Source organism: Camelus bactrianus, chromosome 7 (assembly GCF_048773025.1).
Source record: "Camelus bactrianus isolate YW-2024 breed Bactrian camel chromosome 7, ASM4877302v1, whole genome shotgun sequence".
In the NCBI taxonomy this organism is placed as follows: domain Eukaryota; kingdom Metazoa; phylum Chordata; class Mammalia; order Artiodactyla; family Camelidae; genus Camelus; species Camelus bactrianus.
The window spans coordinates 10853178-10873721 of record NC_133545.1 but is presented as its reverse complement, the minus strand read 5'-3'; the positions used below and the strand labels follow the sequence as shown (position 1 = coordinate 10873721).

Below are 20544 nucleotides of genomic sequence, written 5' to 3'. Positions count from 1 at the left end.
TTCTGGCAGCGCACCACGGTGGAACACGGCCACCGCCCACCGGTGCACAAACCCGCTCCAGCCCTGCGGCCCCCACTACAGCCTCTACCTAAAATGTTTTAAATGTCCCTCTGCTCAGCATCCTTCCCTGCACTCTGCATTCTGAATCAATGACTCATGGACCTAGAGATGATCATACTGAGTGAAGTAAGACACACAGAGAAAGACAAATATCATATGATATCACTTACATGTGGAATCTAAAAAAAAAAATACAAATTCTATTTACAAACCAAAGACAGACTCACAGACGTAGAAAGCAAACTATGGTTATCAAAGGGGAAAGGGTGGGGAGGGATGAATTAGGGATTGAGGGTTAACAGACACCACATTATTATATATAAAATAAACAAGAACCTACTGTATAGCACAGGGAACTACATTCAATTTCTTGTAATAAGCTATAGTGGAAAAGAATCTGAAAAGAAAATATACATATTTATATTTATACATACACATATGTATGTATATGTATAACTGAATCACTTTGCTGTACACCTGAAACTAACACTGTAAATCAACTACACTTCAAAAAAAAATTAAAAAAAAAACACAGGGGAATAGACCCAGAGGATACATTTCAGCACTTTGGGGCCTCTGGTCTTTTAATCGCTCCTTATACATTCACTTATATTTTTCCTTGACATTTTCCTGTGTCCTGCCACTTTTCCAGATATAAAGGATAAAAAATTAAATAGAAAACAGAGTCGTTCTCCAAGGAGCTACTAGTCTAGTAAGAAAGTAATTATCAATTTGAATATAATTTAATACATTGTAATTTCATATATCGCAACATGATACACTATAACACTGCAATCAGAAGCTTTTTGGTTGCTCTGGGGAAGATATGACAGTTCTGCCTGGTGGTGGATCAGATGAAGCTAAGAGAATGTGAGCTTCACCAGATGGATGTCATTGCGTGTAGAACATTCCTATTAAAGAGAGTCACACTTGGCAGAATTGAAAGATGAGAAAGTACATGATCAACTGATGTGAATTTTATCCAACTGAACAAATTTGAGAGAGTTGATGGAATGAAGTTTCGGAACAAGGTGACTTTCTGGTTTCATGGATGTGAGTATAGAAATCTCTTGTGGGCTAATGCTCAAAAGATGGGACTGAAACGTGAGAGAAATACTCAGTTGTCATCAGCAGACAGGCGATCAACACAATTTTTCAATGGTCTCTAGAAGACTTTGGTTCCTTATAAAGGCACGAGTTCAATAAACGGGACCATGTTATCAGTAGCATTTCCCATCTGGATAGTAGAGTTTGAATTATTTATTGGATAATAAGATAAAAATTGGAAGTAGGCAGTTGTACATACAGATGTGAATAGAGCCTGGCTAGAGGTACAGGTTCTGTAGAACTCAGCACATCAAGAATTAAACTTTGGGGCCAGAAAAGTCCACCCAAAATACAGATTTCGGTTGAGATAAAATACTTGGAAACATAGATTATGGTATTGCGGTTCTTTAAGGAGATAAAAGAAGGCAGAAATGGACTATGTAGGGATTGATCAAGGTATAAAATCTTAAAAAAAAAAAAGGAAATTAAGAGAAAGTATGAGCTTTGGGTTGTCTAACGTTGATATTCATAAGAAAATGAAAAAAGTAAAGGTGATCAAAGCAGAAAAAGCCACAAACACTTCTTGGGTAACTTGTAGGAATAAGGGAACGGTCATATATTAGCTTATTCTGGACAGTAAGAGATTTTACACTGTAGTTTCTTCAGGACATCTTTAGAAAGACATGAGGCAGAGTTGAGCTTCTGATGAACCACCAAAGCAGGCAGCGGGAAGCCTCTGTAAAAGGAGTGTGGGTCTGTCTACCAATGGCTGATGCCAGAGGAGACTCTGAGGATGTGGAAGAAATAAAAGGTGTTGGAAAGAGGAGAGTGATGAGACACACAAATACTGTTCCCAACCAGGTATATTTCATGGGATATAGATATATAAATATATATATACATATATAAAGCTATATATATTATTCACATGTATATACAGATGTGAATGATATTCTAAACATAAACACCTGTATATCAGAAACAGATTTAGGAAATTAAATCAAACAAAGATATCAAATATACATACTTGGGAATAAATTGAGCAAAAGTAGTGAAAGTCCTCCACGAAAAGAAGAATATATATATGGCCTTATTAACACCATTAGAGAAGGCTTAAATAAGTGAAGACATCCTATATTTACAGGTTGGGTAGATTTGACAAGTTTAAAATGTCCATTTTTCCAAATTGATTTGTATACTTAACAGAATTCAATCAAACTCCCAATATGTTTTCGATAGAACTTGATAGGCTAAATCTAACTTTATATGATGCTGCAAGGGGCAGTGAGTAGCCAGGACACTCTTACAGTAGAAGATACAAGAGGGAGGACTGTAACAAGTGTTGAGAGTTATTGTAAAACCACACAAATAAAGGTACAGTGTGGCATGGGAACTGTGGGGTTTTCTCATGGATTTGTTTATATAGGTACACATACACACAGAGATAGTACCACAGAAGACACAGAATAGATTTTCAACAAATGGGGGTGGGACTATTGGTTCTGTATGTATGAAGAAAGATGAAACTGGCCACTTACCTCACAACAGCCAAAATCAATTCCAGCTGTGTTCAAAGCATAAACGTAGTAAAATCGTGAAACTAATGAACAAATTGACTGAAATGACTCTATCAAATTTAAGATATTTAATCCATCAAACTGAACTATGCAAGAGTGAACAAATAGCTCCATAGTGAGATATGATGATATTACTAGTTTTCTATCCATAGCCACACTTATATGTCCAAGATGTATATTACATTTATATGTCCAAGAAAGGCCGGTGTATAGAATTTATAAAGGACACCTACAAATTACTATAATTTTTTCTATATATTAGTGAGAAAAACAATAATAGAAAAATGTATAAAAAACACAAACAAGCACCTCACAAAAGAAGAAATTTATTTAGCCATTAAACATGTAAACATTGGTAAATTTCATTATGACTGAGTCTGCAAAGTGATGACATCACAAGAAGGTTGTTGATGGGGATTACAAAACCTCATCCTTTTGCTATATTGTTTCCACCATGGGCACCTGGTTCCTCTGCTCTGTAGCCCTTTGTCTTCTGGGAGCAGGTGAGTCCTAAGCATAAAAGAAAAATCTTGTCCTGGGTTTGCTAAGACCCAGACCCAAGTCTTGTCAGGTTCCCTTTCTGTCTATAGCTTCTGCTTCCTTGTCTTACAGGCTCTGTAGATGCCAGTGTCCCCCAGACTCCAGGACACTTGGTGTAAAGCAAAGGACAGACAGCAAACATGGATTGTGTTCCCCCAAAAGGACATACTTTTTTTAATTGGTATCAACAGATCCAGAAAAAAGAGTTGAAGTTTCTAATTTCCTTTCAGAACGAACGAGTTCTTGATCAAATCGAGTTAGTCAAGAAGCGAGTCTCAGCAGAATGCCCCCGAAACTCACCCTGCAGCCTGGAAATCCAGTCCTCTGAACCAGGAGACTCAGCACTGTATTTCTGTGCCAGTAGCCAACCCACAGCGCCAAAATGTTAGTTCCTCCTAGTGCACAAACTTATCAAGACCCAACTCAGGAAGCAGGTGATCTATTAGGTTGGAAGGACGTAACAGGAGTTCCCTGGAGCTAGCTTAAGCCACAGTGCAATCTAATACAAGGCTAAAGGGTGCTGAGCGGGAGCCAAGGAGTGATGGACAGACAATGATGAGATATACTAGGTATTAGCCCGCTTTTTTATTTTGAGCATTCAAATACCACCTTCCTATATGACGTCATCTGCATCCCAGACTCCAAAGAACCACTGGGCGTGGGGGAACCGGGGGTCTCTCTTCTCGAGCAGGCACATGTTATTATCTCTGTTACATGAATCTCACCTTGTTTTCTCCCTTTCCCAGTCCCCTGGGCATCCAGACTGTGGCCTCCCCTATTATCACTCATGTCTTTGTGAAGAATAGAAAAGCTTTTCTATCATTGCTGGCCCCAAGGCTACTCATCACTCCTCAACAGCCCCCTTTCATCTGAAAATGCTGAGAAAGTGCTTCATCCACTCAGCTGTGCTGTTTGCTCCCTGGAGTCAACTTGATTCAAACAAATTTCTTTCTCTCTCTTTTTTCTAAGTGGATTCTGCTGCACAGGGCAGCAAAAATTCACAAATTTTTCTTAAAGACTTTATATTTATCCACGTTATCTACTTTTAGAGCCAAATTCCATCCAGTACAATCATCGATTCTATTGCGCTCTTGATATGACAGCTAATTCTTTTAAATTTCACCAGTGTGGCAGAACAACTCCCATTCACTGAGGCTTAAAAGGGCTGAGAAACTTTTGGGGGCGCAACACAGAATTTCAGTCTCTGGGAACAGAGGGAAGAGTAAACGAGCCATGAAAAATGTATTTCAAAGAATGTGTGTAGTTATGGCAAGTTATAGATTTTTTTAAATGAAAAATATGAGAATGTTATATGCTCTATGGGGAGTAATTATTCATTGGATAAATTAAAACAAATTCCTGAGAAATAACTTTAGGGAAACAAATTTTAAGCATTTACCATAAAGATGAAAATAATGATTTTAGAAAAGAACAAAACCAACAACTTTGTAGGAAATGAGAACATGTGAATAGAAAATTTTTTTTCGTGTAAATTTGGAAAGGAATAATATTTGTGAGAAAGTGTTTAAGAACACTTTAAAAATGATTCAAGTTGTCCAGTTTGATAAAGAGCCCAGTCGGAGGGTTCCTTTTATAAACTACTTACAATGGTGTCAGTTTGACAATAGGAATCAAGAACCTTAAAAATGCAAAAGCATTATAGTAATTCTATCGTTATAATAAGAAAAACTTGGAAAGTTGGCTTCAGGTCAAAATGGACAGTTGTTACTTACTTGCCCTACACACAGAAGCCACTATGAAACCTGACAACAGTCTTAAGGCAGCAGTGTCCAGATATTGGACAGCAGGCAGGGGAGGGCTGTCAGCACTGAGAAGCGGAGACATACAAGTCCCTGCCTTGGTACAGTTCCTGGACCGCAGCGCAAGGGCGTGGAGACCAAGCCGAGCACAGGGGCCTCGCTGAGACCCGAGTTCAGGGCTGTGGAGGTGGCTGACTTTGTAGGGGAGGGGAAGCTGCTATGGAGAAGGGAGCTGTGCACAAACAGAGCTCCCAGTATTGCATGGGGTCCTCTTTATTATTTATTTATTTTTCATGGAGTCCTCTGTAGTCTTTGGGCAAATGGTAACAGTAGACGTCTACCAGACAGAGCCCCCCCAAGGCCTGGCAGAGAGCAGTTGCTGGGGAGCTGTGAGAGGAATGGAGGTTGTGGGGGTCATACAATCCAGGCAGACGGAACTCCTGAGCAGCCAGAGTGGACAGACTTTGCTGACACCCTGAGAATACACTTGGCACCGCCAGGGGGAAGCAGTCACACGTCGGGAGACGGGCCACCCAGGTCCTAGAGTGACAGCCATGCCAGAACTGCCCTAACGATGCTCAGCAAGCCTCAAAGGGATCCAGCTGATTTGCCAATAAATTCACTGCCTTTTAGAGAAAAGTACATCAGCACTCATTAAATAAAGCCAAAAAAAAATCTAGACTCTTAACAAGGTAGTATCCACAATTTGAATCACGCAACAACAAAGTGTTAGACTTGGGAATAAATGGGAAAATATGACCCAACGTAGGAAAAAATGGCAGCAGAAACCAACCATAAATAACACAGATGCTGGGAACTTCAGACAAGGATTTTCAAGGAGCTGTTACAAAAATATTCAAGGATTTAGAGGAAAATATGATCATAATTTGATTAATCGATAAAACTGATAAACCCGGAATAGTCAAGACAAAAAAGGAAAAAACACAAGTTACCATATCAATGATGCAAAGGAGATCATCTCCATAGATCCAGCAGACATTAAAATGGTAGAATATCTTAAGTATATGCCAATCAATTCTACAACTAGGTGAAGTGAAATTATTTGAAAAACGCAACTTATCATACTGACTAGAGATGAAATTAGGAATGTGAAGAACCTTATATGAAGGAAATTTAATTCTTCATCAAAAACATTCTTTCAAAGGAAACTAAAAACCTGAATTCCTTTCCTGGTGAATTTTTTCAAACATTTCAGGGGAAAAAATGCCAGCTTTACCTAACGTTTTTTCTTTTTAGAAAACAAGAAGTAGAAACAATTCATAACTCATTATATAAAACTAGCAAAACCCTAATGCCCAAATCTAAGATATTACAGAACGCTATCCTATATGACCATAGGTGAAAAGATTTTTCCCAACACGTTAACAAATCCAGCCCAAATGCATTTGTGTGACGTATGCATGTGTGTATGCGTATGTATCTGTGCATGTGATAATGCATCAGGACCCAGTGAGTTTACTGCAAGAGGCACAATGAGTTAGCGCTCAGAAATCAATGGGTGTCATCATGCTAGCAAAATAATGAAGAATAACCATTTCACCATCTCAATAGGTACTGAGAAAACAGTTGAAAAATCCAGTACTCTTTCAAAACGAACACTCTCAGCCCTGGTAATAGAAGAGAGCTTTCTCAATCTGATAGAGGCTATCAGTGAAAAATTTACAGCTACCACCCAGTGTAATGGTGAATATTGGACACATTCTTCCTATAATCAGGAACAAGGCATGACGTTTTCTCTCATTAGTTTTCTTCAACATTATATTGGAAGACATACACCATGTCATAGACCAACCAAAAATGAAATAATAATCCTAAATACTGTAAAAGAAGAGGTGAAATTATCACTATTTTTAGATTGTTTATAGTATGTAATATTCATTATATTATATATGTTTATAAATTTTTGTGTATTTATAAATTACAAATAAATTTATATTTATATGGAATTATTTATATAGTTTTTATAAAAATAGATTATTTATATAGAAATCAGTGATTCACAACTAGAAACAATCAGTGACTTTAGAAAGATCACAAGATACCACATCAAAATTAAAAATCAGATGTTTCTAGACTAGTTGCAAACAACTGAAAAATAAACTTTAGGAAACAATTCCATATACAATAGAATCAATAAATTTAGCAAATGATGTTCAATCAAAAACTACAAAACATCACAAATGGAAACTAAAGAAAATACTAAAAATGAAAAGATATATCCTGTTTATGGATTGAAGATTTTAAAGCATTACAATAGCAACTTTCTCAACAAATAATATTGAAACAAATGGATGATTACATGGGAAGGAATGGACTTTTCTGGTACCTAATCCCATGAACTAAAATCAATTTGAGATGGGTCATAGGACTAAGTGTCAAAGCTAAAACTACAAATCTTCTAGAAGAAAACACCCTTGAGAGTTGAAGGTAGACAAAATTTTCTTTTGACTGACTAGTGATAAAACATCATTTCTCCTTTGGCATCCTTTGTACCAGAGGACATTTGTTATATAGATTAATGATTCACAAATGAGAAGCGTGTTCTCATTGTCCCTAAGATCACCTCTGAACACACAGCACATATGTGGCAAGGAGCATGGTATGTGGGTAAGACCGAGAGGTCTGTGCTCTGCCTGTGGTGGAAGGTAAGTCAGAGGAAAAGTGGATTATAGATAAGGTTTGAGAGCCATATGAGCCGCCCAGAGTAGAGGGAATATTGGTCCATGCCAACAAGGACCTTCTTGGTTGCCCAGAAATTAGAATGTCTTTTTCAATTCCCTTCGCATCCGTTATGTATCTCTCCCATTCATTCCTCTGATAGTAGTCTCTCACTCCTCCTCAGGCATAGATTCTGCTCCCAGAATGATTTCTGCGTCTCCGCTCCTTGCCATGTGTCTACAGACTCCTCCTGTAGGACTCCACCGGACCTGACTCCTCTGTTCTCTCAACTGATGGGACCCCGCCCCCAATAACAGGTTATATTCAGCTCCCAAATCTCTCTTCACTCACATCATTGCCTTCAGCAGGGGGCAACAAAAAAGCATGCTTAAGAATTGCAAATGAGGGCAATTACATTTTCCCATTAAGGACAAGACCAAACTGATGATTTTTATTATAATGACCTTGTTTGTGTTCATTGAACCCAAGGATATAAAATTTATTGGAACAAGTCCACATATCTAGCGGTATTATTAATGGAAAACTGTACTCAGAAAGAGAGACAAGGGAGGGAATGTGTCATATGGAATGATGCACTGGCTGTAAAATGTGCTTGGGTGCTCCAAATAAATCAGGCACTGTGCAAAATAACACAGGAGAGAGAGAAGCAAACAGGGAATAAACAAGAGATGCCATGTGTTGATGATTATTGAAGCCAGGTAATGTGGGAACATGGAAGCTCATTATACTATTGTATGTACTCGGTATGTGTTAGAACATTTCATAATTGAAAGAAAAAATATTAAAAAGGAGATTTTTCCAATGTTATGTGCAGCAGGATTGACTGGTGTGAGATGCCATGATGTATCCATGGACCGGGGGGAGCCAGGACAAGACCAGGCTGCCAACTTTGCCTGTTACGACCGTCACACAGGATTTCACACCATTGTTGTCTCACTGTGCTGTTATTTGTAATTTGTTGCACTGAAATATTGAACACTTTCCTCCTAAAATCAGGAACAATTTATGTTATGCCAAAAATATTTCTTTAAGGAACCATTTACAGTTCATTCAAAATATGAGTGAAGATGTTAAGTATTGGTTTGAAATCCCAAACCCTACCCACATTGAGTGAGTGCCTTCCTGCAATGAGCTAATACTTTTAGCGGAGATCTGCATCTAGAAAATACTGACCAAAAAAGCAGCAGCCCTTAAAGAACACTGGCAACTGGAACAAAGTTATCGTGCTTCCCTTCTCTTTAAAAAAAAAAATCTCAACATTTATGATGAATATATTCAAATCACATAGATTACCTAGACCTGAGTTAGAAAAAATAAATGCAGGAAAAAAAAGAGAAATGTTACAGGGTCACAGCCTTCCAGTGAGACTAGACTCCTTTTATTTGAGAGGATTCTGACCTTTCTCTGTGCCCTATTCAGTTGGGATGGTGATGCTTCCTTGAACAACTGAAATAGAGAGGTTCTGAGAAGAGGGAGAGAGACTGCTTTCTGACAGATGGCAGAGAAGAACCAGGAAGCGGAAGGAGCAGGAGTTTCCGCATCCGCTGATAGGACACACACTAAGTAAGCCAAAGCACCACCCGCCAGACAAGTGCGGCACTGAAGGTTAGATCCTTGCGGGGTGTGGTGGGAAGGGGTGTGGTTGCATCTTTCTCTGAGACCCACTCAGTTGGGAGGGACAGTGACATCACCTACTGAATCCTTGCAGTTTCCTATTTCCATGTCCTGTTCCCCCAAACCTCAGAGCTGGAAACACCTCCATCCTGCCTCTCCCCACCATGGGCTCCATGCTCCTCTGCTGTGTGGCCTTTTGTCTCCTGGGAACAGGTGAGTTAGGGAAACATAAGGAATCCCTGCCTTAAATTTTCCGGGTCTGAAGCTTCTCCCTAGAGACTGTGGCAAGAGGAACCTGCACAGACTCCCTCCAGTTTCTGCCTTGTTTCCTCACAGGCTCCATGGATACTGGTGTTACTCAGACCCCACGGAATAGGATCACAAACACAGGAAACAGTGTTTTACTGGAATGTTTTCAGACTAAGGGTCACAATTATATGTACTGGTATCGACAAGACCCAGGACTGGGGCTCCGGCTGATCTTCGCTTCCTACAATGTCAATGATACCAACAAAGGAGAGCTCTCCAATGGCTATAGGGTCTCTCGTGCGGAGAAGGCGAAATTCTTCTTGTTCCTGGAGACTCCTGTCCCCAACCAGACAGCCCTTTACTTCTGTGCCAGCAGTTATTTGCACAGTGCTTCCTGCCCACCTGCGCTCTGCGCAGGAAGACCAGCACATTTGCTCAGGAGGGCTCAGAAGTCTTTCTGGATGCGAGTTGTAGGATCCTTCAAGGTCATTCTGTGCCTGGGTGAGCCTCCATCTGAACTCAGGGCCGCCTTGGGTTAGGGTTCCCAGGCCATGTGATGACTCCAAAAGCACAGGCTAGACTAGAGCTATCCTCTGACCCGCGCTACCTGTTCTGGTGGGGCTAGCCCAGTAGTGTCCTCCTAGGAGAATGAACCTGAGCATTCGGGAACACCATGATGACTTTCAATAAAAGCATCTCTTGTTGGCTCTTCTACAGTGTGGTTTTCAGTGGTCCTGTGGCACCTGTCTCCCTCTACCCACTCTGCATCATCCCCACCCATTCTGTCCCTGCTGGTGGCCCCTCTACCCTGCCAGCCTTTCTCAGTCCTGGGCCCTCCAGATCCTGCTGTTTAGCTCTATACGTGGTTGCCTTGATACCGAGAACAGACAGACTAGCTTGTTTTCTAAAACTTCATTCTAAGTAAATTTAATTACCGTTCAATTTGACTCAGAAGGTGGAGTTCAACTACCAGAGATAGTGATCTATAAAAATGATCTTTCATCTACTGCTCCATACTTGAATCTGTCCTGAGATTAATCTTAACCTGCAGGAGCAGAAAGACTTGTTTCATTTCCTGGATGTACTACTGAATTCAAAAAAATACGCCTACTGTCCAACATGGAGGCAAAGCTAGGAGCTTGGAGATTCCTCTTTCTCTCAAGGCATTGGAAAAAAAGACCCCGACTGCCCTGCAGGGCGAACCCTCTTAGGAGCCAGTGAACTGTGGGCACAAAGATACTCAATCAAGGACTGCCAAGCATGATGTAAGAGTCTGCCTGCGGACCAGGTTAAGCCTTCCTAATGTGCTTTCTCTTCTTACCGTGGAAGCCTCAGTTATTTGAACAGAAGAATCCACAGGATCTGGTGATGTTCAGGCACAAAGAATCAAATTGCTTTTGTTTTCTACCGCTTCTAACCTGGGCGGGGGGCGGGGGGGGGGTCATACCTCTTTTCTGTTTTGCAGTGCACTTCATGGGTTCTGTTTCATGTATTCCCTTGGGAAAAAAAGATCAGTGTTCTATGGAGTTTGGTTCCCAGCATTCTATACACACTTCACAAGCCATCTCACCTGTAATATAATTCTTCTCTCATGAGCTGTAACTGTTCCATTTTACAGTCTACTGGACATTTTTACTAGATTTCCCTGGACTTTTCTTCTGCCTTTTTTCCCCCTCAGTATAAATATTTACCCTTAACATTCCCATCCATGGCCATGACAATTTCTTACATGACTTCCTAAATGATAAATTCAGTCTTCTCAACACTTCCACCTGGATGGCCTACAATTCAAACTCAAGTAATTTATTGCTGAATTTATTGCCTCCCCGCCCCTACATGCATCCACTCTGGCCCATATACTGTACTTCTGTCTCAGTGAGTGGAATGATGGTTCTAAGTTCCTCTTTTCCATTAGTCCTCGCATTACATCCATTGATAAATCTATTACTTCTGTATTGCACATTGTCATCGATTCAGATTTCCTGGAAAATGGACTTTGCAAGGGACATTAGTGTTCAGGAAGATTATTAGAAAGTGCCCTTATGATCAACATGGGTAGAAGGGAAAAGAAGGAAGTTGCATGGGGCAGAGGAGAAGCTGGGCAGTCCTGCAGCCTCCACAAAGGCCTAAGCTGAGTCCACAGGGAGCTGGGAGGCGGAGGGGGCCCCTAGAATTACCCGAAGGGGAGGTGAGGAGGCCGGGTCTTATGCCCACATTCAGTGCAGCCACATTGGACACGATGGCCCTGAGAAGGGGGCTGCCCTCGGGGGAAGAGGGGTCCCTTTAGCCAAGACAACTCACAAGGAGGGCCGCCAGCCAGCAGCACGCCTAGGCGGCGGGGGAGATGGCCTTCATGCCTAAAGGGACAGCCCGGAGTCTCATCACGGTTTCTGACATGCACGCTTATCTGATTCAGCTGATCCTGTCTGTCTTCGTTGCTTCTACTTTACTGCAGGCCCTCATCACCTGTCACTTAGAAAAGATGCAGTGTTCTTCTCACTGGTCCGCCAGCCTCTTACTGCATCGGCTCTCCTCTGTCTTGGACAATCCCACCAGCCTGAGTGAGTCCAACGTTCTCCATAAAGCCCTCCATGAAGAGGTCTCTGTCTAAAAGTATGACCAAGTCTTCCAAATTCACTGCAGAATTTGAGAGTCCAGCTCTACTGACTGTTTCGTATTTCACTGAAGGGGACAAGCCGAATCACAGGGCCTCACCTTTGCAAAGGCTTCTCCTGTGTCTGAAGTGGGTCACTGCTGCTTGACCGCCTGGCTCACTCTTGCATGTCCTTTCATTCTTAGCTGTGAGATTAGCTTCTCCATAAAGGCTTTTCTGACTCCTACAGACAGGGAAGACTCGGCTCCTATCCATTCTAAAACTACCACAGTTGGTGTAGTCCTTCATAAATCACTTTATTCTCACCCTTCCTGAGACTGTGTTCTTTAGTTTGAGAGTGATGTCCCTCCAGTTTGACAGCCTTAGAACTGAGAACATTGTTTGATTTAGTGAAGAAAAAGTAGAAGGATGGGACAGAGGACAGGAGAGGGAAATAGACTCAAACACATCTCAAGTAGTTCAGGATTTTCTTCCAAATAACATGTTTTCTGAGCTCTGGTGGGTGTTTAAGTCCTCCACACACCCCCGACCTGCAAGTCCTTTAAGCACAATTATATAAGAAGACAAAGAAGACTAGAAAATGAGACAGGGTGTTTTTACTGGACCAAAAATGCATACAGATGTATGTAACAATTATCTCTGATGATTCCTGTATCCCTAATTGTTGACATTTAAAAATTCTCGTCAGCTGCTCCAGAGACTTCCCTCGCTGGACCGGAAAGGTGGGCACGCATGAGTCATTCCTGCACAGGCAACAAGGGGCACGTGGTTTATCCCTGCCTTCAAGCATCCCTTCCTCTGAGCAGGACCTGAGCCTCACTCATATCTACTCCCAACCCAAGATCTACCCCTCTCTATCTTCCTTCTTTCTTTAGCCATCTCTACCGCGAGATAAAGATTTTACACCCAGGCCCTGCTGAGAACTTTTATCGACTCATCAATCAATCCTAACATCTCCTCACACTTAGATCAACTGGAAGTCTCTCTCCTTCCTGTTTCTTTAAAATTCATCAGAAAGAATCTCTCCAGATCTCTCTCTAATCACCCATTCCACTTTTTTTTTCCAGCAGGAGGCAGTAAAGCTTCATTGATTTTTCTCTTCCTGGCCACTTCCTATTAATGGAAGACCAGCTTTCATAGTAAAAGCAAAGACCAAATGTCACCAATGATTTTAATGATTACCTTTATCTTAAGAGAGCCCCTAATAAGAGTATTTCAGGGTCTGTAAGTCAGAAGCGTTATATTCGTTCAGGACACAGGGGAGAGCAAGAGTGAGCAGGGACCTACCGGTGTTAATACATCCAAGAAAACTGAAGAGGTGATCCTTAAACAGTGGAGCTGTAATAGCCAAAATCCAAAAGCCCAGGTCAGCAGCCTGCAAGCAGGAGTTTTATTGGGTGTGTATCCTAGTGAACTGGGGCAGAGGCAGCAGACAAAGGGGGAAGGAAACCTGGGATTCATCTTCGTGGCTCAAAGTCACAGCTAAAAACTTTTCTCAAGATGACACGAGGAAAGAGAAAGGAGAGAGAAGAGTGTTTGTTTTGGATTCTGTTCATAGCAGCAGCATCCAAAAATGTTTAGCCAGTGTTACCCAAGTATGTATTGGAAAAAAGCTGCAGATCTGAATTTTCCATGCTGGCACGATTGGTAGTGCAGTTAAAGAAAGATGAACCTTGTACCATGGAGCCCAAGTTGATGAAGTGAGTGAAATCTGAACACCGAAAAGTGAGAAGCGAGACGGGGAACGTTGTGTGATTATCACGCAATAATAATACATTTTCTGAGAACCCGGTGAATGCCAGTTACTGCTTTCAGCCCTTCACGCGTGTTACCTAAGGGGTTGCCCCACTTAATCCTCGCCAGATGGTCCCTGCACCCCGTCTGACTGAGCCACGCTGCTCACCAAACGTTCTTCTGTCTCAGCTCTGCAGACTTCATTCCAGCCCGTTCCCCAGAACTCACCTCGAGCATCACTGCCTCTGCCGACCTCCCTGATCAGGTCAAGTCCTCCTATTACGAGCTTTTGAAGCGTTACCGTTCTCATCTTCGTTGCTTGTAATACAGGTGCAATTTTGTCAAAACAGAGACCTGAGTTAAGACCAGCAAAACATCTAGCCTTCTTTGGATGAGAGACGTGGACAAAAATATCAGTGCTCTGATGGGTAAAAGCGTCTAGACGACACTACGGTATCAACAGGACAGCTGCGGGGCCCAGAAGGACTACGTCATCGCAGTCTGAGCGACTTCATTAAGAGCCCGTCCCACTTCCCCAGAGCCGGGAGACACCCTTCTCACCCCGACTGTGCCATGGCCGTCAGGCTCCTCTGCTATGTGGCCCTTTCCCTTCTGGGTGCGGGTAAGTCATAGACACAGAATTCTCTAAAATCAGGAAGAAACATTTTTCTCTCTACTAGGCTTGCTTCTGGCTTCAGCATTCAGGCCCATCCTGGACTCAGCTGCCAATTTTATTCTGTATCTCTCAGGCCTCACAAATGCCGATGTTAACCAGACCCCAAGATACGCTGTCATAGGGACAGGAAAGAAGATTACTCTGGAATGTAATCAAGCCATGGACCACGAGAGCATGTACTGGTATCGACAAGACCCCGGAATGGAACCCCAGCTGATCCATTATTCACACGGGGTTAACACCACAGAGAAAGGAGATCGCCCCTCCGAGTCCACTGTCTCCAGAATAAGGAAGGACCAGTTTCCCCTGACGCTGGAGGCCACCAGCCCCTCACAGACATCTAGATACTTCTGTGCCAGCAGTGAATGCACAGCACTGCACAGGCACTTACAGACAGCACAAAAAAGGTCCTCGCAGAAGTGAGGAAGCCCCACCTTCATAAACCTCATCTCAAACTGCAGAAGCCACTGCAGGTGTCCACCGACTCCCCAGCCCTGAGCGGCCAGTGTGGTCTGAGCAGCAAGCTGGGAAGAGGGCTGTGCCCGGGTCGGCCTCGACCAAGCCGGGGGATGGTCCAGCCGCGGTCGGACTGCCCCGTCCCCTGCGCCCTCCTGCACCGCCCTGCTGAGGCCGGCACCAGTTGTGTCCAGCAAGATAAGTGGGATGGTATTTGACGGTTGCCTCATGGCGACCTGCAGGGGAGGAAACAGGAAACGCTTCCTTTGATTTTCTCCACAGACCGTCATCTCTGGTTAACGGTTCCTTCCTCACGTAAAGCGTGTTACTTCACACACAGCGGCTCAAAAGCCTTTTCCTTTCCCACGCAGTCCCTCTTCTCAGCCCTCGGGTCCTCACTCCGTGGCTTTGAACACTGAAATCACAGAAGGACGTGAACTGATGATTTTCACAATCCTACCTCGAAATGAATGGAGTTTTAACTAAATCTACATGAGACACAAGGAACAGAAATTGTAGTTGCAAAGAAAACCCTCCAAAAGCTTCCCTGTATTTAGCCCTGGACCCCTTTGGAGACCGTCCTGGCCATTGGGAAGCTACTCCACAGATCAGTGCTTCTTGCTTGGACACACCGAATCTTGCAGAACTGGGCCTGCATCCACACAAGGCCAGACCCGGGACCGTGAATAACTCTGCTGTTACTCAGGCAGCGGATGAAAGTCCCGCTGTCGGCACTGGGGCCCTCTGTCCCCTGAGAAGAAGTGGCTGCTGGCCCAGATGTGAACCCCCCCGTCTTGAGGTTTCCGGAGAGCAAAGCCAGGCGGAGTCTTTGTCTTGGTCTCTTCTCTGAAGGGGCTCAGCCTGTGAGAAAACGATCCATAGAACAAGATACGTATTTGACTGTAAAGGACACCACTTGGTTATCTTTCTTTACGTTTGAACCCCACAGTACTGTCCACTCCTTTGCAGTCCTTCGTGTGGGCTCTTCCTCTTCTCTTCCTTCTTTTATCCTGATTTCTGGACTTTTTATTCTTGTCTTCTCGATCTGCACGTGCATCTTGGATAATATTATCCAATCCACGATTCACATTGCATCTCTCGTTAGTTCCAAGCTAGTTCTGTGAACCATCTACTAGGTATTCCCACATTCCTAATTTATAGGTTCCTCAGCTCAGCTTATTCCCCGCAGGGCTCATCACCCTCTGTTGTAGGCGCCCGAACCAGCGAAATCGGGGAGCCGTGTCTTCTACGGTCAGGTGTTTTGACGCGACGCCTGGAGGGTTACGAATCCTTCTGTATGTTCAAGATCTTGTAGTAACTTTCAATGAAAAAAATATGAAAATGAATATACATATGTATATGCATGGCTGGGACATTATGCCGTACAGCAGAAATTGACATGTTGTAATTGACTGTACTTCAATTTAAAAAGTTTAATTAATTTAATTTTTTTTAAAAAAGAACGCTTCTTCCCTGCCTCTTGTCCTCTTCCACCTTTTCCTCCTCATTGCCACTAGAGTGACATGCATAATACACAAATCTGATCATTCTCCCAGCCCCTTCACACATTCTCTATGCTTCTCTTTTACATTCATGGTAAAATTTAGATATCTTAACCTGACACAAAGGTATTTCACAGTCTGGACTCTGGAGATCTAGCTGGCCTTCAGTCCCCTCACCCCTGCTGGTTTTCATTCCAGCATCACTGAACCGATGCTCTCTGACCCCCTCTGAGCCTTTGCACGAGCTGTCTCTCCACCTTCCGTGGTCTACTCTTCTCATCTGCAGGGCTCACTCCTACAGTTCCAGTCATCACTGTCCTGACACAAGAAGTCTTCATCTGTTTCAGTCCAGCCCCGTGTTCCAAATAGCAGTATGGGAGGCTTCCCTCACCACTGTCTGTCTTATTTTCCCAAACAGAGTCTCTTTGGGCTACTGGTTTTCCTGATACATTTTGAATAAGAATGGTCACAGGGCATAAGTCAGACAGAAACAAAGCAGAGCAAAGTCTCAGAGGGTGGACGGATGTCTGTCCTGCTGGGTAGTGTTGGGGGTGATGCTGGATGCCGAGGCAGTAAAATCCTCGCTGTACTCAGGTAGGAGAAAGATGTAGTTTGGGTTCTGATGCCGATGATGGTGAGTGCTTCTTAAACAGATGCCGGGTGAACTGCTGGATTCATGGCAAAGAAGTGAGTGAGCTGTTCTATGAGCAGCTACCACTTGTACACAGCCAACACCAAGCCTCCCTCTGCTACAAAAACAGCAGCTCCTGCTCCTCTTGCACACTTTCATTGAAGGGTAAAGACGAGGAGGAGGAGAAACTTATCTTCCTTTGCAGCTATTCACATCCTCCCTCAACTGTGCTTTCCAGCTGTACTGAACCTTTTCTAAACTCCAAAAATGTCATAAGCCCCTGGACTTTTCCTATGCTGGTCCCTCTGTCTAGTCTACCAGAGAATTATTTCTTTTCCTACAAATCTTACTTAAAACCACACCACTTCTGTGAAGTCCTCCCTTCCTTCCCAGAAAGATAAATCATTCATTTTCTCTGTGGTCCTACATCAATTTAAAGAAACCCCAACTTTTGTCCTTATAATCCAGCTTGAAATGTTGGCCCCATCTCACTCCTCACAGGCAAGCATGGCCTTGGAGAGACTGGACTTCATATCCTTTTACGTTGTAACCCCAGGATCCAGGACTGTTGAGATATACTGGACGCAAAACTAGAAGCTTCATGAGAGCAGAGGCGTTTTTGGGTTCATGCTTGTATCCCAGTGTCTGATCGTAGCTCTGGCACATAGTAGCTGTTCAATAAAAATGTATTCAACAAACAAAAAAAGAGTCAAATATATTTTCCTGGAATTGACCCTGAATTTGTGCCCCACTATTCTCTACTCACCCCCAAAATTATTCGTTGCTCCAGTCTCCCATGTCCCAGGTCTCATTCTCCTCCCTAATTGAGTGAACGAAAACCCTGTTGTAAAGCAGCTTAAAATGGGAGGCTGATGGAGACACCTCTGTGGAGAGGGCTAAAAAAGAGGCATGGAATAAAGACAATATTTTATTCTGGTGATTTCAGTTTGAAGGGTGGATAACCCCAGAATTGGCCCACTTCTGTAAATGTCATACCTGCACAGGTTCAGGGATAGAATCTTCCAGCAGGGCACTCCACACTGATCCCTGGGCTCAGAGGAGGGCAGTTCTCCTAGGAGAATCCCCTCCCTGCCACTGGAGGGGCCATCAGAGTGGCAGGCATCAGCTTGGTGCTACTGTTGAATTTCAGGCAGTTGGGGGATAGCTTACTAAGTGTCATTTAGTTATAGAAGCTGGAGTAAATTGAAAAATAATTCCCATAGTAAGAAGTCTCCAGTCAAACTCTTTAAAAGAGAGAGAAAATAGAGAGGAATATACAGAGTAGAAAATCTTGAAAATTTCATCATTAACAGTTGAAAGTACGGGTTTTGGAATTAGACTATCCAGTTAATTTCTAGTTTTACCAAGTTACTTAACCTGTCTAAAGACAATTTCCTAGTCTAGAAAGTGGAGTGAATAATTCGGGACTCCCAGGTTTTATTTAGTCAAGAAAATGAATGCAGATTGCCTAATATAATCCCCAGCACAAAATTAGACTCAATAATAAATGATGATGTTAGTAGCAGTACAACTCGTTACCAATTTGAAAGCTAAATTTGAAGGAGTGATTACTGTGTACGAGGCATTGTTATAACCACTTAACATATTAACTCATTTAATCCTTACAGCAACTCTATAAGGTACATACTTTTAATAAAACAAATTACAGATCATAAAATTGAGGCACAAACCAAGTCACTCGCTTCCCCAAGATGAGAGTAAGTAACAGAACCAGCATTCAGATCTAGGCAGTCTCCCTCTGGAACCTTCATGTTATCCACTTACTTTGCTGCAGTGGTAGTTGTTAGGGCGTGTCATGGATGAAGAACTGAGTCTGCGTGAGAAAGAATGCAAGGGAATAGCAAGTATTAACCGAAAAGAGTGATTGTTTTCCCCAATCTGAATTGGTCGGGAAAGTCGAATGCCTAGTGGCTCTCTGTGAAAGGCAGGGAAGACACCACCTCTGTAGATGTGGGGCTGTGGGTGTGGGCGGAGACAGTGACATCACAGGCAAGCAACCGATGGGCTGTTGACAGCTGGAGGAAAACCTGTTCCTTCTCCTATCCTGCCACGAGGCTCAGGCTCTCAGTTTATCTCTTGGAAGTGGATGAGGTCTTGGAGCACAAGGGGAATTCAGACCCTAGGATTTCTAGGCACCAGCACAGGGTTTTTGTTTGTTTTTGTCATGCTCAAAACATTGGGCTTCCTGATGGACACAGTTTGTACCTTCTGCATCCTTTTCCCACAGGTCACCTGGAGGTTAGAGTAATCCAGAACCTAGAGAAGAACAGGGGGGAAGCTTTTCTGGAATGTCTTTCAGACTTTGGTCATGACAGAATGTTCTAGTGCATCCACGACCCAGCACTGGGGCTGCGGCTGACCCCCTGCTCACTTGTTGGGGGCAGCACTGAAAAAGGTTCCCTGCTGAGTGTCTCCCAGAAGAAGGAGGGTTTCTTCCAGGTCCTAGAGACATCCTCACACTTCTGTGCTAGCAGTTTATCTATAGTAATTCACTGCCACATCCTAGGTGACCTAGAATTTGTGGAAAAAAAACCTTCCTAGAAATAATGTCAAATTGCAGAAAGTCACATCAATGACATTTGGGCTTCAGTTCATCTGTGGTGATGAGCATCCCACAATTTCCCTAAAATGCTTTTTTTCCCAAAGCAAGCATTGTTCAGAGCAGTTGGGAGACAGCTGCTGAAAGTCCTTACATCAGCATTTGTCCATACCCACTTCCATCGGTGGAAGCTCTGCTAAGATGAGTTGCTACAGCATATGAAATCCTCTCTGAACGTGCTCTGGGCACCTACGAGATTTTCCTAAATTTGTGTACGTCTGGTTGCTTCGTTCCCTTCCCCACACCTTTTCACTCCCTTAAGCATCAGCCTAAAGGAAAAAGAGAGGACGTAGGATTATGTGCAAAGCACAGAGGTTGGAAAGCACATACAGTGTTTGTGGAAAAGAATAACATTAGGCTGGCTAAAGAGACGAGAGTACTTTTAGAGTGAAAGTCGAGGTTGGACATAAGGACAAAATGGAAAAGAGTTCCAGAAGTGTTCCGAGAAAACACTCAAGGGTCCAGGGAACACACATCAATTTACCACAATAGTCCAGAGAAAATTCAAAAGATGTAAAACCCCCATATTACAAAAGATAAGGGAAATCAGAAAAGTCACAGAGGCAAATCCTGCCATGCTAATTCTTCAAGGGAAGGGCGTAAACAGTCATGTGACCTGGATAAATGAAATTATCACATTCAGTCAAGTCTAAGAGGCTTTGCGATGCTTTCTGAAGCAGTGAGGGAGGAGGGCGTGGTCTCGGGCCAGGAAGTGGGTGAAAAGTGTTGGCATCAGAGACTTAGTTCAGCCCAGGAGCAGACAG

The 20544-nt window shown here is 43.0% G+C and overlaps 1 long non-coding RNA gene across 1 annotated transcript; it reads right to left on the bottom strand.

Moving 5' to 3' along the window:
- Positions 1 to 166: 166 nt before the first annotated feature.
- LOC141578113 (uncharacterized) lies at positions 167 to 19088 on the bottom strand. Its single transcript, XR_012508033.1, has 8 exons — positions 18946 to 19088; positions 18157 to 18404; positions 17927 to 18056; positions 15006 to 17831; positions 14124 to 14540; positions 13449 to 13536; positions 10995 to 12904; positions 167 to 3194 (listed from the first exon to the last, which is right to left on the bottom strand). It is a non-coding gene; the product is annotated as an uncharacterized LOC141578113 (long non-coding RNA).
- Positions 19089 to 20544: the final 1456 nt, after the last annotated feature.